At 36.7% G+C, this 9,802-nt stretch overlaps 1 long non-coding RNA gene across 1 annotated transcript; it reads left to right on the forward strand.

Moving 5' to 3' along the window:
- Positions 1–267: 267 nt before the first annotated feature.
- On the forward strand, positions 268–8,548 carry LOC306904571. Its single transcript, XR_013787654.1, has 5 exons — positions 268–380; positions 3,984–4,205; positions 4,993–5,191; positions 5,324–6,330; positions 8,071–8,548. It is a non-coding gene; the product is annotated as an uncharacterized lncRNA (long non-coding RNA).
- The last annotated feature ends 1,254 nt before the right edge of the window (positions 8,549–9,802 follow it).

Here is a 9,802-nt window from a genome sequence, read left to right on the forward strand (position 1 = left end):
GCCATAAAGCCTTAAGGGAAAATGGAGGCCGTGTGGAAAACAAGAAAACAAACCCATCCCTCCGTTTGATTCCTTTTTAGCGGCACATCCCTCCACCCAGGTAAGTCTTGCGTGTAACCTTCAGTCTTCTGGGACAGAACTGCTTTGTGTTAAAGTTCCTCCGGTATTCCCCTCTGCTGCTTATGTTTTTTCATGACGTTTTTTATCTCTCTCAGACATATGTCCCTCGTCACTCTCTGTTCATATCAGTCTTCTCTCGGAGTGAGGCCTTGACCACCCCCGGGGAGGAGTCGATCTTTCCACTAAATTCACTCTCTCCGCTGAAACCTCTTGTGATGGGGAGAGCTGTCACTCAACCTGACTCAGGTGACCCCCTGAAGGTAAGAGGTTGGGATGGGACGTATTTTAAATGTGTTTATGTCAACGGCAGTGAAAGTTGCCGTTGTGCGCCGTGTGACGGTGTCTCGCCACGACAGCTGTCTGTCAGAGATACTTGTCATGTTCTCGTGAAGATTCGGCTTTCTTTGTGACCTTGTAAATGCCTGCTGTCATATAAATTCAGCTGGTTATTGTATCTCTAATAGAGATGAAACCTGTCAACTTAAAGGGATAGTTCACCTAAAAGGGCATTATTTTGGAACATTTACTCGCTCTCATGTCATTCTAAATGAGTTTCTTTCTTCTGCAGAACACAAGAAGATATTTTGAAGGTCCTTGGTAACCAAACAACATTGGACCCATTGACTTTATGGAAACAAAACCCAAATCAGAGACATTTTCCAAAATATTTTTTTGTGTGTGTCACTTTATTTTGCAGTTTGGGTTAACTATTCCTTTAAAGAAAAAGGTATAAACAAATTGTGAAGGTGAAAAACTGTATTAGTCTTTTTGTGAAGGTTTCAGCAATTAACCATCTATGGAGACGCCGAGGTGATAAAAGCAAGTGGGAAATGTCAGATCTCCCATCTAAGGTGGAGGCAGGAGGTGGAACCATATACCAGTTTCCTTATGTTGAAATGATAACTTTAACAGATTAATTAGTGAACCATGTATAAATACATTTGTGGCGTTCGCGGTTCATTTGCCCTGAAAATAATCTGCAGATTCATTAATGGGGGAAATTACCCAGAGAGCCCCTGAACTATCCATTTTAAATGACGCTTCATCTACTTTCAATTACATCTAAAGCGCGAAGGAATACTGAACAGATCCAGCTGTTGTGCCATTATGGTTTGAAATGTTTCAGTTTTCCATCTCAAAGCTTCAAGGAGAGTACCAGTGTTTCTATTTAATGCATGTTTTAATCTATTATGGGGATATATGAAAACACTTATTCTTGTGTGCTTGAACTACTCTGTTCATAAAATGAAGAAAAGCATAACAGACAACAAGGTCATTGGTTTGATATGTATGTGTACTGATCAACCTTGTATTTTGCTTCATTGGATAAAATGTCTACTGAATGCATAGCAGGTTGGTTTTTGGTAAAAATTTCTGTCATCATTTTCTCCCTCTTGAGTTGAGAAAGATATTTGGAAGAATGCTTGTAACCAAACAACAATTGGCCACCATTGACTAACTGCCATATCAAAAGTGCCCTTTACTTTACTACATTCTTCAAAAATATTTGTTTGTGTTCAATTTATAAAGCATAGCAGTGAACTATAGTAGTCAATGGTGGCCAAGAACTGTTTGGTTACAAGAATTCTTCCAAATATGTTTCTCTGTGTTCATTATAACAAAGAAATTCATACAGATTTGAGGTGAGTAAATGAAGACAGAATTTTCATTTTTAGGTGAACTGTTTCTTTACAGTAAAGTCTCTCTCTAAAACTGACACCTTGCACTGTCTTATAATACCATACCTCATTCCCTTCTGATCATACGACCATTAGCTGTGAATGTAGTTGTCCGTTCATGTCATCTACGTTGCAGCCCGATGTATTAATGTCCGCATTTCGACCGCACTCCTCTCTCTCTCCTCCACCAATTTTACTGCGAGTAGCTGCGTATTGATCTCTCTTCATCTGTTTACTCTAAATGAAAAGCAGAGAATGGAGAAGGTTGATGAATGTGAAAGTGAATGCTGTATGACAGATCGAGTGTCCCTCGCACTGTACGACGCCAAGCTCTCTGGTCCTCTCGCTCCAATGACGGCATTTGATTTAGTCTGGCTGCTGCAAGTGTTGTCACACACAGAGACCAGATAATCAATTTCTCTCTCCTTCTCACATCGTCTGGCTCTTTTTGGCCATTCTCAGATGACCAATTTACTCTCGGCCCCATCCTATCTTTCCGTCTCCTTATTTTCTAGGACACGCACACTCTCTATTCTTCGTAGTCCAGCTCTTCTGTTCACTCTCATTTTTTGTTTCATAAATTCTGGTCTGTGTGGACCGGGCTGCCCCGGTTAAATGTTAAAGCGTCTCGTTCTCCCATGAAGCATTATGCACAAAGCTCTCAGATGAATTTATGAGCAAAGTAAGGAAATGATTCGATCTATTTTGAGGTGAAAGTATGGAATAGTCAAACAATGAATATCAAATAATGCAAAGAATTCAGTCAATGGGCTAAAGGCCATTTTTGATGCGGATTCTTTTTACCTTGTTCGGACTACACCTGGCCTCAGATGAAATGCCTACAGATCACTCGCTAACCGCTTGCAACGTGAAACTGTAAGATTTTCTCAGTCTAGGGGGTGTAATTGGTTGAGCTTATGGAGCATGTGGGAATAGGGGCACACAGGTATCTTAACATATTGTACCTATTGAACATATCGTAGTGTGTTACTGTGAGAATTTACATATTTTGTATATACTGCATTCAAAAACTTGGGGTCAGTTACTTATTATTTATTTATACAATTTTTCACATTTAAGAATAGTGAACACATCAAAACTGTGGAAGAACATACATGTAACTACGGAATGATGTTTTGGAATATATATTTCTTGAGTTTTGAAGGAACTCTCATCTACTCTGGGATCTTGCAGCCTGCTTTTTCGACCTTTGGTCCAAGTCATCTAGTTAAAAAACATATTTTTGAATAAAATCTTAAAATAAATAAATCTTAAAATGTTTTGTTATGAAAGAAATTGGTATGTTGGCATAATCACATTTTACCATTTTATTTCTACACATAACTAATTTAAAACATTCAGACAAAACCAGTTTTATTTCTATATAATTTATTTTGTTTTTGTAATTTTTTTTTAATGATAAATTATATTTTATAATTTTTATAATATAAGTTTTTTTACAATGTAGACACTGGTCCAGAGGCACATCCGGTTTTATTTTTGTTTATTTTATTTTTAAATCTCACATAGATAATTCAATCTTTATTTTATTACTTTGTTTTGTTCAAACCCGTGTGTAATGTTAAAAAACTTTGTCATTCGAAGTGGTCTATAATTACATAATTTAAATTAAAATAATATTATAAATATTATAATAATTATATAATACATATATCATTTAAAAAAACATTTTAATAGACATTAATTTCTCTAATAAAAATGGACAATAATAATAAAATATGTTTTTTTTAAATCTTTGTAATATAGTATATAAAACTGATTCATGACAGTTCAGGATTCCAAATGCCATATATCTCACATTGATGCCACTAGCAGAACTGGCTGATATTGAAATGTTTGGATTTGTGGGAGGAAGGCAGTGGTCTATAATTTAGAACAATGTGGAAGGGAGGGTCACGTAAAGGTCATACAGTGCATCCAAGGTGTACATTATATCTGTATGTGTATTCATTGGGTATCAAACCACAATCTTCTGCACTATGTTTAGAGGAATAACAGTTAGAGGAATTCTGAAATGCAAAATTTCTAGAATCCCTGTGCTTTCTAGGTTCCACTAATCTAAAAACTAAATTTGAAGAGCACTTCCTACTTGCACTGATTCTCGATAGTTTTCTGTTTATGTTATTCCTTCTTTCATTTTTATCCTTCTCTCCTTCTTCCTAGTCATGGACCACAGAGCTTCACTCTGGTTGCCATGTATGATGTCCATCTGTATGGCCTCCACAGTCCAGCTGTGATCCAGTCTGAGCGCTGTCACATACTGGAAGAATGAGCATGTGTATCTGGCATCCCACTGAACACTTCTGACATGATTGAAAGGCAGAGCAATCCAGTGCTGGGCATGGAAACCATTAGATGATGGGCAAGATGCTGCGAACAGACAAGGTGAATGAGCAGTGTCTGTAAACTAGAACAGATACAGGATTGCTGGCTGTTCATATTCAAATTTGTCGAGTAATTTATTGCCACAGATGCCAATTGAACAAATTGAAATTTGACCACCTGATGTCTGTTTCTAAAAGTGTACTGACAGATGTACAGCTGTTTGAAAAAATGTGAGCGTATTATCATCTGAAGAAAAACGTACTGAATCAAATTAAAACATGAAATACAAATCTGTTTAGTAATGTTAGTACTTACAAATGACATATTTTTCAACACAATCTCACATAAATGTGTAACTTCTTTTCGAGGTGGATAATTCAAATGTATAAACATTTAAAATATTTTATACAGTAAATAGAAAAGTAAACAGAAAACAGAAATACACCAAAGAAATCACATTTCTCTACTAAATCTAAAGAACAGAAGAGATCATTTTGAATATTTAGCTTTTTAAATATTATAACTATAACGCTGTGTCTGCACTGGACGCGACCGGTGGGACGCGACATGAGTCATGACACAAGGCTTGTTCTAATGGGATTGTCGTCCATGCCGCATCCAGTGTGGACAAAATGATAAATGCGCTCTAATGTCTTGTGTCGCGTCGCATCGTCTTGCCGCATCTAGTATAGACACGGTGTAAGCATTGAACATTGAGACTTCATTCATTTTTTAATTAATGTAAAATATATACATCCATTATGGATATATACTGTACATAGTTTCCCTATATGTGCATTTTAAATGCATCTATTAAGAGACTTTGAGGTTTAAATCTTTTTGTTAGACTCTGTGAGTGTGCGCGTGCTTGAGACAGAAAGAGACAAAAGGAAAAGGAACGAAAATATGGCCTTTTAAATGCACGAGAGACCAAGCTGGAAAAATCCTGAATCCTTTCCATCCTCTCATCCCTAAAGCATGCCATTTTACACCGTCATGTGCCAGGCATGCCAAAGTAGATGTACTTTGCAACCTTTATCTGTGAGGTAAATGTGTCTATGTTTGACTTACAAAGTAGCCTATATTAAAGTACACAGCTTTTTACCTAGTGTAAACAGTCTGTCATTATTCACTTGCTCTCGTGTTTTTCTTAACACAAAGTTATGCTTTTTTTCTAGGAAACGGTGCTTGCCATATGGAGATGAGGATTTAATGTTTAAGATGGATGAACACAAACAACACTAGTCCACGTTGTATCATAGGCTATTTAATTTGAAATAAAGCCATATGATAGCTTTGTGTGAGAAAGAGAGGGAGGCTGGATTTATTATTATTAGTTATTTTTGCCCTCCGAACCTACAAGTGTTAATTAATTTTGTTTTATTAAAGGAGCAATATAGAGTGTTTGTGTCATCTAGTGGTGAGGTTGCAAATTGGGAGGGCTGTTTGCGGCGGAGCTTTGCTTGTCTGGATTCGCTTTCCGTGCACCTGTCCGATTCGCGTTTCTAATCCGTCCGTTTTTTAATGCGGTTTTGTGTTTCAGCCCATGCATTTGCGTTTCGACTCATGCGCTTGCGGCCCACTAGAAAAAGTCCCGGTGTGCCAGATGGCCAGCCCGCCCCTGCACACAGCACCTTTAAGTTAAGTCTTATGTGTCGTTTTAATGAATTGACTGATCTGGTTAACAAAACAGGTGTATGATGTTGTGTATGATGCTCTAAAAATGGAAGTGGAAACCCAACCTGACAATAGGATGCTTGTTTCCCTGCCTGTTTGTTGTTGGTAGTCAAGGCTATGTGATCTTCAGGGATTTTTGTAGCGATGCCAATTTCTTCTCTGCAGCCGAAGTTTGCAAACGTTTGATTCCTAGTATTTAAAATATCAGTTCAGATGTTAAATATCGTGTAGTGTCATCCTGCTATAATATCACAGGAAGAAGACAGCAGGAAAGCCAAAGTCTGCTAACTGTTTGTGCATACGCGCATACTGTTGATTTGTGTTTATTGTTGTGTTTCTGTCAGCCTGCCCTTTGTCCTTGACAAAACACACAATTCTACATTTCCATATTTGGACAGCTAAAGGGGGTCTGGTGTTCACAAGTGGCTTGGGCTTTGAATGCCAGCGCTGGCAATGGATTCACACATCTGTGCTGGAGCTGATAGCAACATGCTAGCCACATCACTCGGTGTGTTTGTGTGTGTGTTTTTGAGCGTGTTTTGTCTGAGCGTGTTAATTGAATAATCTATAATGCCAGAGAGAGAGAGGGATGAGCGGCTGGGTTTGGGGAGGTCAAGACAGAATTCACAATTATTGGCATTTGGCAAAACACCTTCTAGACATCAAATGCATGTCTTGGTTGGTGTGTTAGTAAGGAATCAATTAGGAACTGTGCTGTGGTTAATCCATCGACATTTAGAATGATTTAGAAAGAAAAAAAGAATACAAAAGTGTCAAAATTAGTTATTTGCCCTCTGAAAATCATTTCTATTGAAAAGCTTTAACATTTTCAGACCTGAAGCCATCAAACTCCCCAAAAAGACAAAAGGTCTCATAAAATATCACAAAAATACTATATGAGTTTTGAACTATATTTCGATGTCTGAAAAAGAGATTTATAAAATTATGACTGATGACTAATAGCCACATTGTGCTACTGTGCTTAATAATTATCATTTGTACAAAATGGTACCCATTTATTGCGATGTGTCTTTAAATACAGTACATATTGGTCTGACTTTTTTCTTATCATGACTACAAATCCCTAATGTGTATTTCTTTGAAGAAACATAATTCATACTGCGTTGCGCTGCATTAACAGAGGGTCCAGATGGCAGCTGATGCCGGCAACAACATCCCCCCGCAAACTCATGTCATTGTGCTGCAGCAAACCAATGATCCCTGAAGCATTTTCTGCCACGGAAACGAGCTGAAGTTGCCTATACTTTAACTCCTGCAGAGACAATTTAGCAACACACATTAATTATCAAATGCCAAATTTTTATTACAATAAATGCAAAAATGATGCATTTCGACGAACAAAGCAAAAGGTTTATTTCTAGTTTAGATGACCGTGCACACATCAATTTAATATATATGATTTTTTAAATGATTGTTTTCCTGTAAAAAAACAATTTTGTTGGTTTTTGTTGGTTTTGGAACCAAAAATATTTTTACGTTCATACTTTGTATAGGTTTTGCTCCAAATATGAATAAAATTCGCCCTTAGAAGATATAAGCATCCAAAACTCACATCTGCCAGTGAATCAGTGATTTTAATGACATCATTCTGCACAGCAACGTCTCAACCGATTGCAGGCTGTGAGGTAAATGAAATGCTACTGGCTGTTTTAAAAGGTTTTAGTGAATATAATTCCTAATCTCCAGTTTTAGTAGGCTACAAATAACATCGATATGCTGCACAAAGACGCACATTTCAATGCAGTTTGAAATAGTGGGTCTTTAAAACAGACTGTGCTTCACCTGTAGCATAACTAACTGTTTTTTTAACAAAACAACTATTACATTTTTGTGGAAAAAATACAAATTGTTCAAATTAAAAAGTTATTAAAGATATGATAATAAAAACACAGCAATAGCATTTTCACCAGCACCCTCAGACTATCGGAGCCCACTGTGTATTTCCTCACTGTCCCTTGAAATCGATCAGTTTGGAGTTGGTGCTCTTCAAAGACGTATTGTGTGAATCTGAATTTTTCAGAATAGAGAAGAAAACAGAATACTGGAACGGATTGAAATTAATGAAAGTCTTGTTGGACTTCAAAGCAACCACAAGTGTCATAAACACGGAGAGGCAGGATTTCAGGCTCCCTCTGCAGCAAATGTCATAACAGAGTCGATTTGGACCCGAGCGGTCACATTGAAAAACAAAATGCTGATAATTAACTTGGTGCCTTTCATCACTTAGGAACATCAAACAAGATGCAACGGCTTCCCGAGATGCTCAGAGTGTCTGAATCTCCAGAGCAAACCCTTTAATCCAGCTCAAAATTTCAACAAGCGAGTGCTCTGTACATTCATCTTGAAAAATGAACGGTTGTGCAGAAGCCCTCTGCGCTTCTTACTGTAATCACTATTCAAGAGGAGAATGCAACATAATAAGCTTCATGTAGAAGGATTGCTGTTTTTGTTTGTGCAGTTATATTGGAAAGCTAAAGATCAGTCCACCCAAACTATGAACTCCGCACCGAACACGTAACATTTTCTTTGTACAACACAAAAACTACTAGTCGTTGATTTGGAAAATCCTACTTACTGTTTATTTAGATTTTTTCTACATTTTAGAATAGTATAGTGAAGTCATCAAAACCATAATATGACACAATTGTAATTGTGGAGTTATGTTGTTAATAAGTATCCAAAAATAAAGAATTTTTCTTTGTTATATTTTAGCATCTTCGAGGTGGTCAACTTCTGCCTTTCAAAATCGTACACCTGGCAATTTATCATTCAGCTTCTGAGGTCTAAACCTGAGATTGTTATTGCAGGAATTTCCATTCGCCGGACTCCTCTTGTCTGCTTTTTGTTCATAATTGGGTCCAAGTAATCTATATTTTTTAAATAAAGTTGTCGTTTTCTAATGAAAGAAATTAATATGTTGGCACAATTTTTTTTGTCTAGTAAACTTTATATATATTTTTTCATATATACACCTGCACATTAAAAGATTTTTAAAGTTATGAGAATCATTTTTGTCAATTGTGTCAAAGCTTTTTGTTTTAAAATACATGTGCTTGAACATGAGGTTGCTCTTTCATAGCTCAGGAGATTTGATGGAGTTCTCAGTTGTGTTTCCTTTAAAGGAGTCGTCGCATAAAAATCTGAGTTTTTTCTGTGTTTAAGTGCTATAATCGTGTTCCTGGTGCATATTCCAACTCAGAAAAATGACAACACAGTAACTGTGTTTTGGCGAGGCATTCTCTGCAAGTGTGTGAGAAATCAAGCCGATCCGTTTCCGCTCCTCTTCTGACGTTGGAAGAGGCTCTTATTATAATATCGCCACCCACGTTTCCACCCACAGCACCTCCCACAGTTTAGTTTTAATTTAAATGTCTCAAATCAATCGTCCTTAGGCAAAAAACATCTGTCACTGCAGAGTAGTTATGCTCTCATGTTATGCTCAAGCGCTAGAATCCACGTAATTCCTGCTAATAAGCATCGTCACAATTACAATACGTTTCAATATATCGCAATGTATTGAACCAGTGTGCTTTTAACTTGTAATTCACACAAGCTCATTGATAAAATTATAATCCGCAGCCAGCTAGCAGGGAGCGTTTTCGGAACATTGGCTGACATTACCTACATGTTGTATTAGAGTTTTTTACATTTTATTATAATGTTTAAATAATGTTGTATGGATGTTTTTTATTTTAAATAATGTTCCTATAAGGTTAAATGATAACTCTTTATAACTGCAATATTCAGATGATGTTTTGAGAATGTTATCTAGGCCACAAATGATGTTCCATTACAACAAAGAATAAACATTCTTACTGTAACATTCCAAAAATGTTTTAAGGATGTTGCTATTTCTGAGATAATTTGATAATAAAAGAAAACCTTTGTTATAAAATGTTCCTCTAATGTGACATTTTAACAAAGTTTAAAGCCTGCAACATATTCAGGATGTTTTGGGA

Source organism: Barbatula barbatula (genome assembly GCF_947034865.1).
Source record: "Barbatula barbatula genome assembly, chromosome: 2".
In the NCBI taxonomy this organism is placed as follows: domain Eukaryota; kingdom Metazoa; phylum Chordata; class Actinopteri; order Cypriniformes; family Nemacheilidae; genus Barbatula; species Barbatula barbatula.